Source organism: Arachis hypogaea, chromosome 11 (genome assembly GCF_003086295.3).
Source record: "Arachis hypogaea cultivar Tifrunner chromosome 11, arahy.Tifrunner.gnm2.J5K5, whole genome shotgun sequence".
In the NCBI taxonomy this organism is placed as follows: Eukaryota; Viridiplantae; Streptophyta; class Magnoliopsida; order Fabales; family Fabaceae; genus Arachis; species Arachis hypogaea.
The window spans coordinates 74349863-74372233 of record NC_092046.1 but is presented as its reverse complement, the minus strand read 5'-3'; the positions used below and the strand labels follow the sequence as shown (position 1 = coordinate 74372233).

The 22371-nt window shown below is 38.5% G+C and overlaps 1 non-coding gene across 1 annotated transcript; it reads left to right on the top strand.

Annotated features, from left to right (window-relative positions):
- The first annotated feature begins 11224 nt into the window (after positions 1-11224).
- Positions 11225-11332, top strand: LOC112724687 (small nucleolar RNA R71). The gene has a single exon (XR_003163838.1). It is a non-coding gene; the product is annotated as a small nucleolar RNA R71 (small nucleolar RNA).
- Positions 11333-22371: the final 11039 nt, after the last annotated feature.

Genomic DNA, 22371 nt, shown 5'->3' with positions numbered 1-22371 from the left:
CGATCGTTCGTGACGCATGATAAGTTTTGATAATCGCGATGTCTAAGTCGATGACTAGCCGAAAGCTGGATCAGTGGTTGATTGCACCACAAACGGAGACACAATTACAATCAGTAGAACTTAAGATTGAGTTGAAGGGAGTACTGGGAGAGGGAATTGTCCAACTAAGTGTTATCTTCTGAAAAGCGCCCGTATACCAGTGAAGAAGGGAGAGGACGATGAGAGACTTTATACGAGAAGAAATGTGCCAAGGAACCCCTGTAACCCGATCTAATCTTCCTTTTGAAACCTACGTTGAAACTCTATCTGGAGTTCTTCTTAAACGACTAAATCATCTTTCCAGTTGCACTCTTTATGCGCATGAACCTTGTTCCTTCCAGGATGAGTCTGAGCTTGTCCCGGTATAATCACGTAATTGTTGAATCTTGAGTGTTTGCTGTAAATAGAATTACTCCTATTCGCAAACCGTATTCCTCAAAGTCAGCCAAGATTCCTTTGACTCTACACGCTTTGTTCTTCCTACCAAAAAGGGTCCTTGATTTGAACTTTTCTTGAGATGCACCTAGGTTCCTCTCCTTGTGCATTTTATTATTCCGGTACAGCTCTGCTTGACCATATACAAGATTTTCTTTCTGACTCCTCACGAACACTGTTCATAGTGATCATTCGTCTTTCGATCTTAATGCCTTTTTGAAAATCAACTCAAACTTATATTAATATCGCATATGAATCCTAAATGTAACCATCGAGGCGTTGTTTTTCCTTAGGGTGATACTTTTGGATGCAGGAGATGAAGCTTGTAAGTATGCGACATTAAGAGGAATTGTGGAGCTTTGAATCCTTGCCGAGTGTAATACCTATGAGTAAGTTGACACGCTAGAGTGTACTGTCTATATGGATGCTTGAATGCGAAAACACTTGTTGCGCTTTCAGATCTATATGTTAAAGGTGTATTTGGTACCCGAGCCGAATGAACTATTTGAGGTGTATTGTGATGCCTCACTAAAGGGTCTGGGGTGCATGCTGATGCAGCACTGGATTGTGGTGGCGTATGCCTCAAGGCAGCTGAGACCTCATGAAGTTAATTACCCGACGCATAACCTGGAACTCGCTGCAGTTGTGGTTACGCTAAAGGTGTGGAGGCATTACCATCCAGGGAAGGCGAATATTGCGGCGGATGCGCTTAGTCAGAAATCACTGTCTGCTTCTTGGATGATGCTTCGAGAGGAGGAGTTGTTCAAGGCATTCGAAAGTCTAAAGATCGACGTTCAAGAAGTGGCTGGAACTCTGTGTTTGAGTCAACTGTAGATCTCAAGTGATTTTAGATCCGAACTCCTGAAGGCTCATCAAAACGATGATGCGTTATCGAAGGTGTTCCCGGCTATTGAGCAAGAAAAGCAGTGGAGAGTATCTGAGGATCAAGATGGATTATGGAGGTTCAAGGGTAGGATCATTGTGCCAGATGTAGGGACCTTGCGGTAAGATATATTGAAGGAAGCGCATAAAAGCGGATTTTCGATCCACCTTGGGAGTACCAAGATGTATAATGATCTAAAGGCTATGTTCTGGTGGCCTGGTATGAAGAACGATGTGGCGGAATATGTCTCAAAGTGTTTAACTTGTCAAAAACTGAAGATTGAACATCAGATACCCTCCGGGACATTACAGCCCTTGGAGATTCTGCAATGGAAGTGGAAGAGCATTGCGATGGATTTTGTGTCGGGATTATCGAGAACTAGGACCGGTTTTGATGCTGTCTGGGTAATTGTGAACCGACTAACCAAGTCGGCTCATTTTCTACCCATTCAGATGAACTACACTCTTGAGGAGTTAGCACGCCTGTATATAAAGGAGATTGTGAGGCTTCACGTAGTGCCTACAACTATAATTTCTGACAGGGATCCCCGTTTCACTTGAAGGTTCTGGGGTGCATTTCAGAAAGCTTTCGGGACCCGTTTGAGCTTAATTACAGCTTACCATCCTCAACCTGATGGTCAATATGAGAGAACAATCCAAACCCTAGAAGATATGTTGAGGGCTTGTGTTCTGGACCAACCGGCGAGCTGGGATCGCTATATGCCGCTAGTGGAGTTTGCGTATAATAATAGCTCCCACGTGAGCATCGGGATGGCTCCATATGAGGCTCTATATGGGAGAAAATGCCAATCTCCGCTATGCTGGTACGAGGCCGGAGAGAAAGGTCTGTTAGGACCAGAATTGATAGCTGAGACTACCGAGCAAGTTGAGAAAATCAAAGATAGGATGCTCACTGCTCAGAGCCGTTAGGAGAGTTACGCCGATCAGAGGCGGAAGCCTGATAAACCACTATTTTATGGTTTACCTTGTTCTCAATTGAGTGGATTTTGTCAACTCTTTACCCACTTATTCATACTATTTGCATGAGTTTACATTCTCCTTCCTGATTTTGTGCTATGATTGAAAACATGCTTCTTTGACCTTATATTTGCTAATATTAATCCTCTCTTATTACCATTAGATGTTGTGATATGTGTGTTAAGTGATTTCAGAGATTACAGGACAGGAATGACTCAGAGGATGGAAAGGAAGCATGCAAAAGTGGAAGGAATACAAGAAGTTGAAGAAATTGCTAAGCTGTCCAGTCTGACCTCTTTGCACTCAAACGGTCATAACTTGAGCTATAGAGGTTCAAATGATGCGGTTCCAGTTGCGTTGGAAAGCTAACATCTGGGGCTTCGATTTAATATATAATTTGTCATATCTGCCCTGACGCCTGGCGACGCAAATGCGTGGATCACGCGGACGCATGACCTGGCAAAAATACAATCCACGCAAACACATGGACGACGCCTCCGCGTCACTTTGCCGCGATCTGAACGTAACAAAAATCATTGGGGGCGATTTTTGGACTATTTTTGACCCAATTTTTGGCCCGAAAAACACAGATTAGAGGCTATAAAGTGGGGGAATGCATCCATTCATGAGGAGGCCTTCAATTATTCACTTTTCATGATTTAGATGTAGTTTTTAGAGAGAGGTTCTCTCCTCTCTCTTAGGATTTAGGATTAGGATTCCTCTTAAAGGAAGTAGGATTTCTTATTATTTCAACTTATTATTTCGACTATTTATCAGGTTCAATATTCCTTTTATATTTTTATTTACTCTAATGCTTTTATTCGTATCTGACTTATGTTGCCAAATTGGCTTATGAACTCCTTATGTTCAGATTGATTTTCTCTTATTAATGCAATTGAGGTACTTCAGATCGAAGATTCTTATTTAGCTTTTTATATTATTGGCTTTAATTGATTAACTAGATGCTCTTGAGTTATCAACTATCCGTGATTGGTTGTTATGTCGGCTAATTGACTGGTATTCCACTAACTCTAGTCTTTCCTTAGGAGTTGGCTAGGACTTGGGAATCTAACTAATTAGTTCACTTGACTTTCCCTTGCTTTCATAAGGGTTAACTAAGTGGGATTAACTTCCATTCTCATAGGAGTAACTAGGATAGGACTTCCAAATTTTCATACCTTGCTAAGAGTTTATTTTACAGTTATTTATTTATTTTATTTGTCATTTAAATTACTCGTTCCTTACTTTCAAAATCCCCAATTTACAAAACTCATAACCAATAATAAGAACATACCTCCCTGCAGTTCCTTGAGAAGACGACCCGAGGTTTAAATACTTCGGTTATCAATTTTAAAGGGGTTTGCTACTTGTGACAACCAAAACGTTTGTACAAAAGGATTTTCTGTTGGTTTAGAAGCTATACTTATTATTTTTGAAAAATAATAAGTGACATGAATTTATATTATCTTTCCTTACCCACTCTCTTCCCCATTGTTGCAATTTTTTGCACTCTTGATTTGCCATGTACTTCTACTGTTTTTTCACTTGCATGTTGTAGCTACAATGTAATTGAGACCCTTATTATCTGGCATTAACACCCATATTTTATTTATTTTCTATCTTTATTTTTGGGTTACTTTTCTTCTTTTCCCTCTTCTTTTAGGATGGCCACCACGAAGGGAGAGGAAAAGCTTCTTAATGGGAAGACAAACAAGTCCACTGCACAATCTTTGGAAAGTATCAGTTGAAGCAACCCGTCCACTTGTACATCTTAGTATGCACCGAGGACGGTGCAATCTTTAAGTGTGGGGAGGTCGATACCAATCTCCATGGGTTAGCTATTTTCTTCTTTCCAACACCAATGTCTTATTTTCTTCATTAGTTCATTGTTGCATTGCATAATAGATTGCATGTGTAGTTGATTGTTTGCATTTAAATACTACTTGTTTGAAAAATAATAAGTTTCTTTCTAGGACCCTATTTTTGAAAAATTTTTTTCACTAATTTAAATAAACAAAAAGTAATTAAAATTTTCTATGTGTTAAATTTGTTTAAATTTGTATTTGGAACATAGTTTAAAAAGCTAAGAACACACAACTTGTGAGATTTTGAGCTTATTTATATGGTTACATTATTTAACCATAAATTTTTATTCTTGTGTGTTTTCTTCTCTATGATTGTAATCTATACTTTGTTTCAGTCTATATGTCCAATATTTAGTGTATTTACATGCTTTCATATGATTGAGGCCATTATTTGTTATTAGCTCACTTATCCCAAATAAGCCTACCTCTTACATCACCATTGTTAGCCACCTTGAGCCTTTTATCCCCGTTTATTCTGTTCTATAACCACATCACTAGCCTTAAGCAGAAAAATAATTAAATATCCCAATTGAATCTTTGGTTAGCTTAAGATAGGGATTGTGTAACAATTAAGTGTGGGGAAACTATGGGAACATGGGTGAAGAACTGAAGATTGATGGTCTAGAAGTTATAGTAAATTCTCGTTGCGAGTATAGTTACTAAACCAAGCAATCAACCTTTCTTACAAACGTTTTGGTTGTCACAAGTAACAAACCCCTTTAAAATTGATAACCGAGTATTTAAACCTCGGGTCGTCTTCTCAAGGAATTGCAGGGAAGTATGTTCTTATTATTGGTTATGAGTCTTGTAAATTGGGGATTTTGAAAGTAAGGAACCAGTATGTTAAATGATAAGAAAAATAAAATAGTAATAATAAAATAAACTCTTGGCAAGGTATTAGAATTGGAAGTCCTATCCTTATAAATTGTGATGAGAATTGGATTTTAATCCCACTTTGTTAACCTCTAACTATGAAGGTAAATCAAGTGGATTAATTAGCTTAATCCTCAGGTCCTAGTCAATTCCTATGGAAAGACTAGAGTTATTGGAGCGACTCCCAATTTCAACCACTGCTTTATTTGACAGCTCAAGGGTTACCAATTACTTAACCAAAGCCAAAAGGAAGACAATATCTAAATTAAATTAAAAGCATTCATAAATAGAATAAAATAATCATAAACTGAAATACCTCAAAATATATTAAATAGAACATTCAAATCTTAACATGGGAAGGTTCATAAGCTAAATTGGAACATTAACGAGTAAGAGAATTGGAATAATTAAAAATAGAAGAGAAACATTAATTAAAGGAAAATATTGGACCTGGTATTGAAGCAATAAAATTAAAAGGAATCCTAATCCTAAATCCTAAGAGAGAGGAGAGAACCTCTCTCTCTAAAAACTACATCTAAAACTAAAAATTATGAATTGTGAGCTTATTCTTATGAATGAATGGATTCTCCCACTTTATAGCCTCTAATCTGTGCTTTCTGAGCCAAAAATTGGGTCAGAAACAGCCCAGAAATCGCTGGAGAAGAAATCTGCCACGCTGATTTTCATCACTGCGACGCGTCTGCGTGGAGCACACGTTCGCGTCGCCTAGCATCAGGGCAACTATGGCATATTATATATCAAATCGAAGCCCAGGACGTTAGCTTTCAACGCAACTAGAACCGCATCATCGTTTGAACCTCTGTAGCTAAAATTATAGCTGTTTGAGTGCGAAGAGGTCAGGCTGGACAGCTTAGCAATTTCTCCAACTTCTTGTATTCCTTCCACTTTTGCATGCTTCCTTTTCATCCTCTGAGCCATTCCTGCCCTGTAATCTCTGAAATCACTTAACACACATATCAAGGCATCTAATGGTAATAAGAGAGGATTAAACATAAGGAACTTAAGGCCAAAGAAGCATGTTTTCAATCAAAGCACATAATTATGAAGGCAAATGTAAAACCATGCAAATAGTATGAATAAGTGGGTAAAGAGTTGATAAAAACCCCTCAATTGAGTACAAGAACCATGAAATAGTGGTTTATCAATGGGTTAATAAGGGAATGTGTTATGTTTTTCTACTTTGATAAAATATTAGGAATTTGGATACCTACTCATGTGAGACTAGAAAAATAAAAAATCCATGTGCATTGATAAGTTATGTTTATTTTTCTAAAAAAAAAATCCAAAAAAAATTCAATAAATAAGTAAATAAATAAGGGGACAAAATTACCCCAATGTTAAGTTAATGAAAAATCAATGCATATGTGATAAAATTAAAGAAAAGTTGATACATGAGTATGATATGCAAAAATGGGAATTTTGGGTAGCTAGGCATGAATTTAAAATATAGAATGTGTGTATAGGTGAGAGCTTAGGTTAATTAAAGATTCATATTATAGCTCACTTGGCCATACATATATCCTCACCCTTACCTTAGCCCCATTACAACCCTGAAAAGACCTCATGATGTTTGCATTGATATGCTAAATATTTGTTGATTGGTTAGATGAAGAACAAAGTTTAGAAAGCATGATTAGAGAAGAGTAGAGTGAATTACCCTATACACTTGAGAGATTAGTAAGGGTTCAATGCTTGATTCTATGTTTCCTGCTTTCATGAGCTATCTTCTTACAAGTTCACTTGTCTTTTATTGTATAATGGTGATGACCATGGGATCGTCGTGTCCTGAGATGATGCCGGATGCATCTTCCTTGGTAAACGTAATTGCGGGGATGTCAGGTGCTTCCTCCTTTCCTCCGACATGATATACTTCTTTGAGATATCTTTTGCGAGATGACTTGGAGATTCCTCCTCCTGCGAACCCTCCGTGTATCATATGGACATGTCTTTCTGGTGTTCGAGGTGATCGCCCGGTTCGTCCAACCTCCTCGTCTCTTCTCCTTTTTCTTTGCTCATCATCCCGGGTGGCCAAATACCGATCTAGTTTTCCTTCTCTCACTAATTTTTCTATGACATTTTTTAAGTCAAAGCATTCGTTGGTGGAGTGTCCATGAACTCGATGGTATTCACAATATTCATTCCGGTTTCCTCCTCCTCTTTTGCCTTTGAGTGGTCGAGCTGGGGGTATTTTTTCTGTGTGGCAGACTTCTTTGTAAGCATCCACCAGGGACACCCTAAGAGGGGTGTAATTATGATATTTTTTAATTTTTTTCCCTTGTCGATCTTCCTTCTTTTTGGACTCTTTATCTTTGTCTCGGTAGGTGTTCACACCCTGGGTCGAGCTATCCGATCTGGGATGTTCAGTCACAAAGCGACCGACCTCTTCAGGTCAGGATATCCGACCTCTTCTCAAAAGAGCTCGGCCAAATCGACAGGAAAGCCCAGTAAAGGGCCCAAATAGAGAAACACGACCCAAATTCAAAGGCAGTCTAAGCCTATAGAGATAAAGGCGGTTCCCTTGAAGATAAGCTGACCTTACCCAAAGATAAGATAAGATAAGATAAGATAACTAACTTATCTTATCTAAAAAGGTCACTCCACACTATTATAAATACATTGGAGCACCCAGGTATAACTCATACTCTGATTCTACTAGAAAAACCTGCTTAATACCCTTGCTAACTTAAGCATCGGAGTCCCTTGTAGGTACTACCCACCCTCCGGTGACGAAGGATCAGCAGTGCAACCAATCCAATAAGTTGGACACGACAGCTCCGGCCGCCACCCACCAGCCGGATACTATTATAATGACTAATAACACAAAATATTAAGGTTTAAAATACTTAAATTCCACATAAGAATAGTCATGATCCATCACTAATAACACAAAATATTAATTGTGTATGATGACCGGGCCACCGGGCCGACTTTGGGTGACCCGAGCTATGGCCCAGACCCGACCCTAAACCCGACGAAATCACACCAAATTAGTCCTTAAAGTGTTTGGGACCGGGCCGGGCCTTCGGGCCGGGCCGGGTCTGTGCACCCCTATCGTCCGAGATCAACCTACAGTTTCAGGTAACCCTCGGAACATTGGTGCCGTTGCCGGGGAACTTGGAAGTCATCCCATCACCATGGCGGACGACCATGACAACGACCACGATTCAAATCTAGAGGATAGAACACCGCACAAAAATGCGGGCAATATGCTGAAAGATACCCCGGAATCTAACGATGACAAAAACTCATCAAATCCAGGAGTAATAGAAGCACTTCAAGATCGTTTAAAAAGCAACTTGAAAAAGAAACCCAGCACCAACGAGAAGTTGGGAAGGATCTACAAAGAGAGGTAAGGCGACGCCGAGAATTAGAAGATAAAATTCTAAAACTCGAAGCCGATCTCAAAGCCAAAGCTACTCGGTCCACCCCTGAGGATAACTCTCGCAAAGATCAAGATCCATTCACTAGGGAAATCATGAAGACCAAAATCCCCAAGGACTTCAAACTTCCGGATATGACTTTATACGATGGCACTACAGATCCCAACCATCACCTCAGCAATTTCAGAAGTAGAATGTACCTCACCGACGCCTCAGATGTAGTTCGCTGCAAAGCTTTTCCAACGACTCTCACAAAGACAACAATTAGATGGTTCGACAACCTACCTCCGAAGTCCATCTCAAGCTTTGATGACTTAGCCAAAAAGTTCCTGGCCAGATTCTCCATCCAAAAAGATAAGGCTAAGCACGCCCCCAGCCTATTAGGGATCAAGCAAGGAGATCGGGAAATCCTTCGCAACTACATGGAAATATTCAACAAAATATGCCTAGACATACAAAGCCTACCAACAGAGGACGCCATCATGGGCCTCATGAATGGCCTAAGAGAGGGACCTTTTAGCCAATCTATATCAAAGAAGTACCCCACATCTCTGGACGAAGTGCAGGAACGAGCAGAAAAATATATCAACATGGAAGAAAATTCTCAACTAGGAGACACCTCAAAATCTGGATTTGCCTACCGAGACAAAGATAAAGAGTCCAAAAAGAAGGAAGAACGACAAAGGGAAAAAATTAAAAAATATCATAATTACACCCCTCTTAGGGTGTCCCTAGTGGATGTTTACAAAGAAGTCTGCCACACAGAAAAAATACCCCCAGCTCGACCACTCAAAGGCAAAAGAGGAGGAGGAAACTGGAATGAATATTATGAATACCATCGAGTCCGTGGACACTCCACCAACGAATGCTTTGACTTAAAAAATGTCATTGAAAAATTAGTGAGGGAAGGAAAACTAGATCGGTATATGGCCACCCGGGACAATGAGCAAAGAAAAAGGAGAAGAGACGAGGAGGTTGGACGAACCGAGCGATCACCTCGAACGCCAGAAAGACATGTCCATATGATACACGGAGGGTTCGCAGGAGGAGGAATCTCCAAATCATCTCGCAAAAGATATCTCAAAGAAGTATATCATGTCGGAGGAAAGGAGGAAGCACCCGACATCCCCGCAATTACGTTTACCAAGGAAGATGCATCCGGCATCATCTCAGGACAAGACGATCCCATGGTCATCACCATTATACTGGCAAATGCAAATCTCCACCACACACTAATAGACCGAGGGAGCTCCGCCGACATCTTATTCAAAACTGCCTTCGACAAGCTCGGCCTAGAAGATAAAGAACTCAAAGCATATCCAAACAGCCTGTTCGGACTGGGAGACACTCCAGTGCAACCACTGGGATACGTCCCTGACGTGGCGGAAATTGGAGAGTTAAGAAATTATTATAAGAGATACGTTGCAAGTACAGTTCTTAAACAACCTAAAATCCGTTTATCAATTTAGAAGGGTTGTCACAAAATTAAAATTAAAATTAAAATACTGGGAGTATGAATCCCATGTCATCTCCCAACGAGTTGCAGAAAGATGTGCTACTTTATTAATCAGACGTTTTCAAAAATGGGTTGAGTTGATAAACATGAAATTAAATCAGAGAAATTATGTAATTTTAATAAAAACCTTGACTGGGAGTAGATTAAATTATGTGCTTCTTCCTGTGATTGAGCTTCTTCTTCTTCAGCCATGTCCTGTATGTCCTCTTCCTCCTCAACATCTTCTATTTCTACTACCTCTTCAGCTGAGGCGTGTTCTGGTGGGCTTGGCTCCTCCTGATTCCTAACTTGCAATGTGGTTCCGGACCTTAGGGTGATGGCATTAATGCCACCCTTTGGATTGGGTACGATAATGGTTGAGAGGGGATTCCACTAGAGCTCAAAGGCTAGTTATTGGAGTTATTCATTGATCCAATCTGTGAGACAAGAGCTTGCAAGGTAGAGTTCAGACCATTTAGAGTAGAAGTAAGGTTATTTTCCATGGCCTGTTGTCTCCGATCAATAGATTGTAGTAATTCATCATTAGAAGATGAAGAAGGACAAGTGATCTGAGAGGTTTACTATTGGTTGTGCTGTGATCCTTGGAATTACCTCAGGTAAGGTGCTCTGTAAGGCTGGTTCTGGTTCTGCTGCCTGTTGTTATTATTATTCCACCTCTGATTTCCCTGATTGTCTCTGCCTCCTCTGTTATTATTGTCCCTCTAATTCTGGTTAGAATTATCTCTCCAATTCTGGTTAGAATTGTCCTACCATCCATGGCTGTAACTGCCACCTTGATTGTACCCTTGGTTGGGACGGTCATAGAAGTTATGAGTGGCTGCCACGGTGTTGTCTTCCTGCTGGAGCTGGGGACATTCATCAGTATAATGGCTATAATCAGCACAGATTCTGCAAACTCTCTGTGGGACTAACTGTTGGCTTTGCTGTGGTGGAGAAGGTTGAGCTTGCTGAACTTGTTGTTAATTCAATTACATCTGCTTCAGTAAGTTGGTCATTTCACAGATACTCTGAGTTAGAGCAACAGTCTCTCTGCTAGAGGATACTTCTGCAACAGCTTTTGAACGGCCTTGTTTCTGCTTGTGATTCAGAGTAGATTCAGCTAAGTCGCTAATCAATTGCCATGCCTCATCAGTGGTCTTGTACTTTTTCATAGACCCATTGCTAGCACTTTCCAATGTGGTCTTATCTTGGGGCCTCATGCCCTGTGTGATATAGCCGAGCAACACTATCTTGTCAATCATATGGTGGGGACATGCTTTCAGAAGATGGTTGAAGCGCTCCCAGTATTCACAGAGAGTCTCAGATTCATCCTGAACAATCATGGAAATGTCTTTCCTTAGTTTGTCAGTAACTTTAGCTGGGAAGAATTTTTCCAAAAATTCTCTTCTGAGCGTTCCCAGTCAGAAACAGTTGCTGCAGGTTAAGTGTAGTACCACTCTCTCGCCTTTTCCTCAAGAGAGAATGGGAAGGCTTTTAACAAAATTGAAGTTTCATCTGCACCATCACGCCTGATAGTAGAACAGGCTGCTTGGAAATCTCTCAGGTGCTTGATAGGCTCTTGAGCAGGTAAGCCATGAAACTTAGGCATCAAATTGAACAGTGCAGTCTTTATTTCAAAGTCTGTAGCCACTGCTGGGTGATGCGCTTGAAATGGTTGCATTGTAAAATCAGTGGCTCCAGCCTCCTAGATAGTAATTCTCCTAGGTGCTGCCATGTCACATACACATAAATCAACCGAATCAGCAGAAAGGGAGCTTGTATCTTCCTCAAGTGACATTTCAGATTCGCCCTCAGAGAAGACTAATCGATGCCGAGCTTGCCTTATTCATGAGATAGTTCTTTCAATCTCAGGATCAAATACAGGTAAGCTTGGATCAGGAAGTGAACGCGTCATTTAACGAAAGAAACATGTAGCTCATAGTAGCAAAAATAAAATAAAATACAAATAAATAAATTCTAATCAATAATTTAGCACTCTATTGCAACTCCCCGGCAATGGCGCCAAAAATTGACGTGGCGGAAATTGGCGAGTTAAGAAATTATTATAAGAGATACGTTGCAAGTACAGTTCTTAACCAACCGAAAATCCGTTTATCAATTTAGAAGGGTTGTCACAAAATTAAAATTAAAATTAAAATACTGGGAGTATGAATCCCAGGTCGTCTCCCAACGAGTTGCAGAAAGATGTGCTACTTTATTAATCAGACGTTTTCAAAAATGGGTTGAGTTGATAAACAGGAAATTAAATCAGAGAAATTATGTAATTTTAATAAAAACCTTGACTGGGAGTAGATTAGTTGGAAGCCATATTCTTGTTGGAGTACTCTCAAGATTAATTGATAATTGAAGGTTGTTCTGCTTAGTTACCCTTTACTAGGTAGAGGAAAGTCAAGCAAGTTGGAAAGCTATTTCTAATCACAAGTCCTAATCTTCTCCCTTGAGAAGGACTAGTGTCAGTGATTAAAAGGATCAATTAAAATAAAAATAATTCTTGTATAAATAAATTCTAGAAATAATTCAAGAGTAACTCTGAGTAAATAAAGGACATGAAAGAGTAAGTGACAAGTAAGGAAACAAACTAGAATGACGAAGTCTTGACGGAGGCAATAACTCTTCTCAATGTTCCAATCTAAAAAGCAATAAAATCAAATCCTAAGAACTATCAATGTGTAGAGAGAAAACCTAGAGGAGAGGTAAAATCAGATCTAAAACTAAAATTATGCAGAATGAATGTTGTCCCCTGGCTCTAATCTGCTTTTCTGGGCCGAAAACTGGGTCAAAACAGGGCCCAAAATCGCCCCCAGCGAATTCTGCAGATTCTGCAGATCGCGCATGTCACGCGATCGCGTCATCCAGCGTTTTGCCTTGCCACGCGTGCGCGTCGTCCACGCCTTCGCATCAGTGGTGCAGTTTCCAATCCACGCGGTCGCGTGAGCCATGCGTCCGCGTCACTGCAATTTCCTCTATATCGCGCGGTCGCGTGAGCCATGCGCCCGCGTCACTTCTCGCTGGTCATCTCCTTAATTTCTTGTGTTCCTTCCATTTTTGCAAGCTTCTTTTCTAATCTCCAAGTCATTCATGCCCTATAAAACCTGAAACACTTAACACAGAGATCACGGCATTGAATGGAATAAAGGAGAATTAAAATACACAATTAAAAGTCTCTAAGAAGCAAATTTTCAACCATAAAGTATTTTTAGGAAGGAATTATCAATGCATGCTTGTTTAATAAATAAGTGGGTAAAGATTTGATAAAACCACAGAATTAAACACAATATAAACCATAAAATAATGGTTTATCAACCTCCCCACACTTAGATATTAGCATGTCCTCATGCTTAGTTGAAGGAGATAAAATAAATGAGTAGGAACATGTAAAACTCATGCAATGCAATGCAACCTATATATGTGAATGCAACTATATGATTTTTGTTCACTTGGTTAAAAGTGAATAAGCTCTTCAAGACAATCACAAATCAAATACCACTAATTCAATTCTTATATAGTAAGAACAGATAAAAATGCAAGAAGGTAGCTCATGAAAGCAGGGAATATAGAATTTAAGCATTGAACCCTCACTGATGATGTATGTATGCTCTAATCTCTCTAGTGTATAGGGTAATCACTCTATCCTTCTCTAATCATGCTTTCTAATTTTTGTTCTTCACCTAACCAATCAACAACATTTAATATACCAATGCAAACATCATGAGGTCTTTTCAAGGTTGTAATGGGGCGAAGGTAAGGGTAAGGATACATATATGATTAAGTAAGCTTTATAAATTGAATCTTTAATTATCCTGAGCTTTAACCCACACATATGTACATTTTATATAACTTAAATCTCATACCTAGCTACCCAAAATTTCTCTTTGGCATTCCTTACTCATGTATCAACTTTTTATTTTAATTTTATCATACATGCATTGCTCTTTGAATTCTTAACTTAACATTGGGGTAATTTTGTCCCCTTAATTAATTATTGAATATTTTTGGATTTATTTATTTATTTATTTATTTTTTGAACATAAATGTAAAAATAAACATAGCGTATCAATGCACATAGAATTTTAATTCTTATAGTTTCACATGAGTAGGTACCCAAATTCTCATTATATCATCATGACACATTCCCTTATTATCTTTTGTTCCCACAATTTTCCCATACTTAATTAACACACAATTCTATCTTAAGCTAACCAAAGATTCAATTGGGATATAAAATTATTTTTCCGCTTAAGGCTAGTAATGTGGTAAAATGCAGAATAAATGTGATTTAAAGGCTCAAAGTGGCTAACAAAGGTAATTGAAAGGGTAGGCTTAATTTGGATAAGTGAGCTAAACAAATAATGGCCTCAATTATGTGCAAGCATATAAATATATTAAACATTGGACATATAGGATGAAATAAAATACAGATTACAATCATAGAGAAGTAAACACACAAGAACAAAATAATTATGGTTAAATAATGTAACCATGTATAAAAGCTCAAAGTCTCACAGGTTGTGTGTTCTTTAGCTCAAAAATCATGTTCCAAATACAACTTCAAGCAGATTTAACATAAAAGTTTTAATTAAAATTAGTGAAATTTTGATCTAAAAATAGGGTCTTAGAAGAAACTTATTGTCTTTTCAATCAAGTAGAACATGCATGCAACTAATCTATTACAATGCAATTTATCCTATTCTACAAAAGAAAAACTAACTAAATATCCAATTTTATTGGTGTTAGGTGATGCATTCGCATATTTGCTATTTTAACTAGTTAGTTTAGTTAAATTTAGTTCAATTTCGTTCATTATTACTAAAATAAACAAGCAATTTTGTGAGTTTTTCGCCATGCATCCATGAACCAAGAAATAAGTGAAATTTGGCATAATTCATGCAAATGACTCAAGGAGTTTATATATAAGTTGATGTGAATGATTTCCTTGAAAATTATTGCATAAGATGGCAAGACTTTGAGGAAGATTCTTTAGTTTACGTTAGGTGATGAAGAAAGAAGAATTTGAGCAAGAAAGATTGGGGATATAGCAAGCTTGGCAAGGAGGAAGAGACTTGGGCGTTGCCAACGTGCATTATCACTTGAGTGTTTGGCAATAACGCCAAGTAGCCCTGGAAGGTGAATTTGAAGCCTCAAGCAAGTTGCCAACGCCACCAACAAGGGCGTGTTTGGTGACAACTCCAGCAGCAAGAAGGCTTGGATAGGAAGGGTGTGAAGCACGTTGCCAACGTCAAATTCTGAAGGCGTGTTCCTTGGCAACGTAGCAAGCAACCTTGGAGAGCTAGTCTAAAGCCTCGAGCACGTTGCCAGCCTAGAGATAAGGGGTGTGTTTGAGGACAACGCAGGCAAACAACGCTGAATAGAAGACTTGGCCCAGGAAAGGGAGATGCACGTTGCCAACGCCAAGTTCTGAAGACGTGTTCCTTGGAAACGTAGCAAGCAAAGCTTGGTGCCATAGGGAAGGCTCGAGCACGTTGTTGGGATGGGAGAGCATGGGCATGTTCCAAGGCAACGCCAAGCAAGGAGGCAGCCCTGGAGAAACCAGCACGTTGCCAACTTGGAAGAAAGGGGGCGTGTTCAGCAACAACTCCAGCGAACTTGGCAGCCTGACCTTACCTTCTTCAAGGATGCATAACTTGAGCTACAAAGCTCCAAAGGAAGTGATTTCAGTGGCATTGGAAAGTAGACATCAAGAGCTTTCCAACCATATATCATAGTATGGGGTTAGCATTCATTTGAAGCTTCAAAAGCTGGCTTCATTTGGAGCCTCAGAAAGGAGCACGTTGCCAACGTGGGTTCATTGGCGTGTTCATTGGCAACGCAGCAAACTTGGAGCTAGGAAGCAACCACGAGCACGTTGCTAACTTGGAGTTATAAGGGCGTGTTCATCAACAACGCTAGCAGCTAGGCAACCTTGGAATGAAGCAACCCACGTTGGCAACTTGAAAGAACAAAGGAGTGTTTGCCAAAAACGCTGGTGAGCTGGACAGCCTGACTCTACCTCCTTCAATGGAGTATATCTTGAGCTACAAAGCTTCAAATGAGATGATTACAACAGAATTTGAAAGTAGACATCCAGAGCTTTACAACGATATATCATGGTATGGGTTTGACATTAGTTTGAAGCTTCAAAATCGGGCCTCATTTGGAACCTCAGAAACTGAGCACGTTGGCAACTTGGAATCCAAGTTGGCAACGCCCTTGCTAAAATTTGGCTCCATGGGAGGCATAACCCACGTTGCCAACTTGGGGAAGGTGAAGACGTGTTTGCTAGCAACGCCTGTGAAGCTTAGCACCCTTAGAAGGTAACCCACGTTGCCAACTTGAGAATGTGAAGGCGTGTTTGTCAAAAACGCCGGCAACCCTGGCAGCCGGACCTTGTCATCTTCAATGGAGCATAACTTGAGCTACAGAGATCCAATCGAGGTGCTTCTAGTTGCGTTGAAAAGCTGACATTCAGAACTTTCCAACCATATATAATAGTCGATAGTGAAGCACAAAATTAAAGCTTAAACCAGGGGCAACTTTGGTCATCAAAACTGAAACCAAGAAGAAGAAGAGCCAAGTTGTTAGCAACAACTTGGGCTAGCAACGCCCATCTCTCCAAATAACTCCCAGCCCAGGAAATCCATGAGCACGTTGCCAACGTGCATTTACATAGGCGTGTTGGCCAAAAACGTGGTGCTACAATTTCATTGAGAAGCTAGCTAATCCAACCTCAAGCAAGCAAAGCCCATAAATCTCAACCAATCAAGGCCACAAGAATCATCTAGAATAGTTAATTTTCATTTTGTTTTGTAATTTGTTTTTAATTTCATTTCAATTTGTAATTTAGGGATGCCTATATAAAGGCCATAGTTTCATAGAATTAAGAGCTCTCTCTTAGATTTTTTTTAGACTTTTTATTTTTTTTACTTTTTGGACACTTAGACATTTTTCTAGCATTTTTATTCTCTACTTTTTCTCACCGGTTTTCTATTTTTTGTTTTTCTAGCAACTTTGAATTATAGTTTTAAGAACTTCTTCTTCTTCTTCTTCTTCATTCTTCTCTACACTTAGTTTAATTTTCATCTATTGCAATTGTTGTTGAAATTGGAGCTATGATTCACTAAACCCCATTTTCATTAGGGGGAAGAGCTCTGTTTATTTGAATGAATTGATAACTCTTCTTCTCCTTCTTAATTCAAGTGGTTAATCCAAGAGGAAACTCTTGTTCTTCAAAGATTCAATCACCATCGAGAGAGGGATTAATCTATATGAATTATGTGGTGAATTTGGGAAAGGAGCCACATAATTCAGTTTAGAGTTCATCCTTTCATGATTTCCTTGATCAATAAACTTTGGTTGGTATGTGAGATGTAACCTCCCTTAGTTGAGATTCTGGAAGTTGTGTGGCTTGGATTAGAAATTGAACTTCATCTCTTCTCATGAACAATTAGATCACGAGAGTGGCAATTGGTTGTGTTGAGAGAAATTGAGTTACCAAGGGATTGGGACTCAATTACCCACAAGTTGCCATGGATCTATACCCATGATTGAGAAGGAATTGATCAACATCAATTCAGGAGAATTTGCATCTCTGATCCCTAATGATCCTCTCTATCATCAATTCTCATTTGTTTTGCTCTTTAGTTGTTTGAATATCCATTACCCAATTCCCTTCTACATTCTTGCAATTCATTATTCTTGTCATTTGCATTCTGTTTCTATATTTCTTGCTATTTACTCTTATGCTTTTTAAAATTCTGCAATCTTTACTTTCTTGCAATTTATCTTTAATGTCATTTAAGTTTCTTGCATTTTAAGTTTCAGTTATTTACTTTCATCTTCTTTCTCTCTTCTAGTTCTTTAAATTCCTTGCCATTTAAATTTTTGCAATTATGTTCAAAAAATCACAAATCTCATGAAATCAAAACCATGTTTTCTTGACTAAATCTACCATTTAACTAAAGTTGCTTAATCTACCAATCTCCGTGGGATCGACCTCTCTCTTAGTGAGTTTTATTACTTGATACGACCCGGTATACTTGCCGGTAATTACGTGAAACATTAATTTTTCGCGTATCAAGTTTTTGGCGCCGTTGCTGGGGATTGGAAAAGATTGACAATGATTCAGTGAATGGTAGTTTAGATTAAGCATTTTCTTTGTTTTTGCTTTGTACAGTTCTTTTAATTTTTTTTTATTTTCTTTTTGACACTAAGGTGTTTGTGTTATTGTCTCACTAAGAAACTCTTCTCTGTGACATGAATTTCAATTTTATTTGGTGTTGTGTTTTACAAAATTCAAATAGAGTTCAACTCATCTTGTGATCAAACAAATTTTCTGGGATATCACCCACCATTACCAACTGACTATTCTAATGGTGGTTAGGAATATTACCAAGAAATTACAGATCCTGAGCACTCCAATCCATGGAGATATGCTTCAGAACCACAAGATGAGCAAGAGAATCATATGGGATATTTCTCACCACCACAAAATGATTCAAGTCATTATTCTAATGGTGGCTGGGAATATCGCCAAGAAATTGCAAATTCTGAGCACTCCAATACATGGAGATTTGCTCCAGAGCCACAAATTGATCAAGCTAATCACATGAGATGTTGTCCAGAACCAAAAAATGATTTATATCATTACCCTCATGGTGCTTGGGCATATCAACAAGAGTGTGAACAATCAAGTGAAATGAATTTTCTCCCAGAACCACAAAGTGACTCATACTGTTATGACAATTACACAAACTATGGCTGGGAAGGAAATTTTAATGATTCATTTGATTGTGCTGTCAATACATACATGGAAGATTGCTCTCCGTGGCCACAAAATGATTCTCACTCTGAAGAATTCTACAATGATTCACATTGTGGATGGGAGGATCAAAATCAGAGAACACTCAATGTGTCATACTCCATTAATCAAGAGCCATCATCACTTGAGCAAACCATCAATTCATTTATGTAAAATTATCCAACCTCAATTCCCATTTCTTCACTTGAAAATTCTTCCTCACTTGATTATGTCCCAACACAAAGTCTCCTCCAAGATCCACACCATTCATTCCACCAACCACAAAACTTATTCCACAATTCACAAGATTCATTCTATACCACTCAAAACAACCTCACCACAAAACATCCATATCCACAAAATTTATCTCAACCTTCATCTCTTGAACTAGTAGCTGAGGACCTCCTTCAAAAGTCCAGAGAACTATTGGAAAGACAAGAACAATCTTGGAAAGGGCAAGAAATCCTCTTCAAGAAGATGGATGGGTATTTAGAGCAAATAAGGAGAAACTTAGAACTATCAAATAGTGAGGATGAAGACCAAATTGTGGGTGAGAAAGTGGAAAAACAAAATGAGGAAACCTCTGTATCAAGTGAAAGTTCAATGGAAAAGGAGGTTGTGGAGGTGTTTGAACCTGTGGCTTCATATTCACAAAAGCCAATTGACATGACAAGGGAACATGAAAACTCACAACTCTCTCAAACTTCCCTGAAACAAAATGGCTCAACAATTGAATCCATGATTGAAATATATGAAGAGGAGATGAAGAAATCTTGGGAAGATCAACAAACCTCCTCCATGAAAGAGCTATTAAAACAAATGTTGAGTGTAAAAAAAGAAGTGGAAGAACAAGAAAGTGAGGAAGACACTCAAGAGAAGTCACACTCAAGTGAAGCAGAGAAGTACACAGAGGAAGAGCTCATTGAACCACTATTACAAGGAACTCTTGATGAAAAGAAGACTCCAACAATCACACAACCACCAAGACTTGGATTCAAGGAAGTGAAGGCAATTAACAAAAGTACCAAGAAGAGGATTGTGACCAAGTTACCAAGGACAATATTCATGAAGAAAAAAGGGTCAACCATAAGCAACCCTCCCCCTGATCCAGCAAGCAAGCTCAATCAAGCCATTAACAAAAGAAAGCTTGCTGAGGAGAGGCCAAGACAGGGGCCACTAGCTGAATTTTCTCCCCCCTTAAGGTCATTCCTATTAACAAACTGGAAGAAGAGGAAGAAAGTGAACAACATGTCAACCATAGGTATAATTTCTCTTCTCTGCTTTGTTTTCGTTCTTTGTTTTATTTAAATTCAATAAATTGGCATATGGTTACATTCTAAGTTTGGTGTTGCCTTACAATAAATTGTTTTCAATCTTTTGGATGATTGCATCAAATCAAAAATGAAAGTGACACACCAAGATTCTAAGTTTGGTGTGCCACTTATTTTCTATGCAATTTATTCAAGCAACACTGCTTGTCTGCATAATCATAATGCCTCTGCAGTTTTATTTTTCTCTTTTGATTTGACACTTTTTCATTCTACTTGCTTTAGTTATTTTTCTATCTTTAAATGCTTTCATTTAGTTTGCTTATTAACTGTTTTTGTTAATACATTACCAAGAAATCCTTATTCATGATAGATTCTTAGATTGGGGATTGTATTTAACATACAACAGTTTCATTTGCTTAGTTTTAATTCAAATAAATTGACATATGATTGCATCCTAAGTTTGGTGTTGCTATGCAACAAAATTTGTTTCCAATCTTTACTGGATACTTGCATTAATTCCAAGTGAAAGTGTCACACTAAGTTTGGTGTGCCACTTATCTTTTATGCAATGTATTGTGCTCACCTTCTTAGGTTTGCAATCAAAATGTCTCTGTCTCTTGTGCCTTAATTGTTATCTTTAATTTTGCTCACTTGAAACACATGTGCTACTAATGTTTCATTGTGTAAGACATTCATGATCTATCTTTGCCCCATAGCCACGGTTCTAATTGTTGCTTGAGGACAAGCAATCATTCTAAGTTTGGTGTGGGAAGGGAAAGAAAAGGAGGAAAAGGACAACAATAGAGAAGATAAATTACAAGGTTGTAAAGTTCTTTTTCCTCTCATTTGTTTCCAGCACTTTAAATTGCATGATTGTCTTATTACCTTCTCTGTATACATGTGTGGTATGAATAGGCATAGTTTGATTTCTAAATTGCAACATGCTGCTGTGACATTATGACTACCAACTTGAGTTTTGTGAATACAAAAGCAATAAAGTATCATGATCTTAAACAAACAAGGAATTAAAGAAGAATTTAGTATGTGCATACAAGTATTGGAAAGCTAGTATGATTGATTGTTGCTCAAGTACATTAGATTTTATTTAATTAAAGTTTTCATCTAAGACATTTTGTGAAATATTTTGAAAATCATGAAAACCTTGAAGAAGCAAATGCAATTAAGGCAAGAAAAGAAAAAGGGAAAGAATGAGAAAGCTGAAGGCTCTGAGTACCAATGACAATTTCATTGTTATGTACTTGTGGTGTTTATGTATCAAGTAAAATACTTGAAAACAAAACACTTAGAAGTCAAGGCTAGGCTCAAGTGCAAAAGCACTCCCTCAAAGCTCAAGGCTCTGAGCATCAATGATTAGAGAGTCAAGAAAAGAAATAAATGAGCTTAATGAAGTCCTCTAATTAAATGCTTGTGGTGCTTATGTATCAAGTGGTAATACTTGAAAACAAAGCATTTAGAGTCGTAGTTTTGTTATCAACTCATGGGGCAAAGCACCCAAAAGGAGAAGCTAATAAGAAAATCAAAAGCTTGTTTCAAGGAAGAAATATAAGAAAAAGATTTCATAAATTGAGCTAGATAGAAGCATCAATCATTTACATTTCTTTTGTGATTGTAGCATGCTTAGAAAACTAGCTTACCATGAACATTGAGTTGCTATTCTTCTTACCTTGGATTGTCAATCTCTATTGCATGATTCTTTTCTTGCTTGAGGACAAGCAAGGTTTAAGTTTGGTGTTGTGATGCATTCGCATATTTGCTATTTTAACTAGTTAGTTTAGTTAAATTTAGTTCAATTTCGTTCATTATTACTAAAATAAGCAAGCAATTTTGTGAGTTTTTCTCCATGCATCCATGAACCAAGAACTAAGTGAAATTTGGCATAATTCATGCAAATGACTCAAGGAGTTTATATATAAGTTGATGTGAATGATTCCCTTAAAAATTATTGCATAAGATGGCAAGACTTTGAGGAAGATTCTTTGGTTTACGTTAGGTGATGAAGAAAGAAGAATTTGAGCAAGAAAGATTGGGAATATAGCAAGCTTGGCAAGGAGGAAGAGACTTGGGCGTTGCCAACGTGCATTATCACTTGAGTGTTTGGCAATAACGCCAAGTAGCCCTGGAAGGTGAATTTGAAGCCTCAAGCAAGTTGCCAACGCCACCAACAAGGGCGTGTTTGGTGACAACTCCAGCAGCAAGAAGGCTTGGATAGGAAGGGTGTGAAGCACCTTGCCAATGCCAAATTCTGAAGGCGTGTTCCTTGGCAACGCAGCAAGCAACCTTGGGGAGCTAGTCCAAA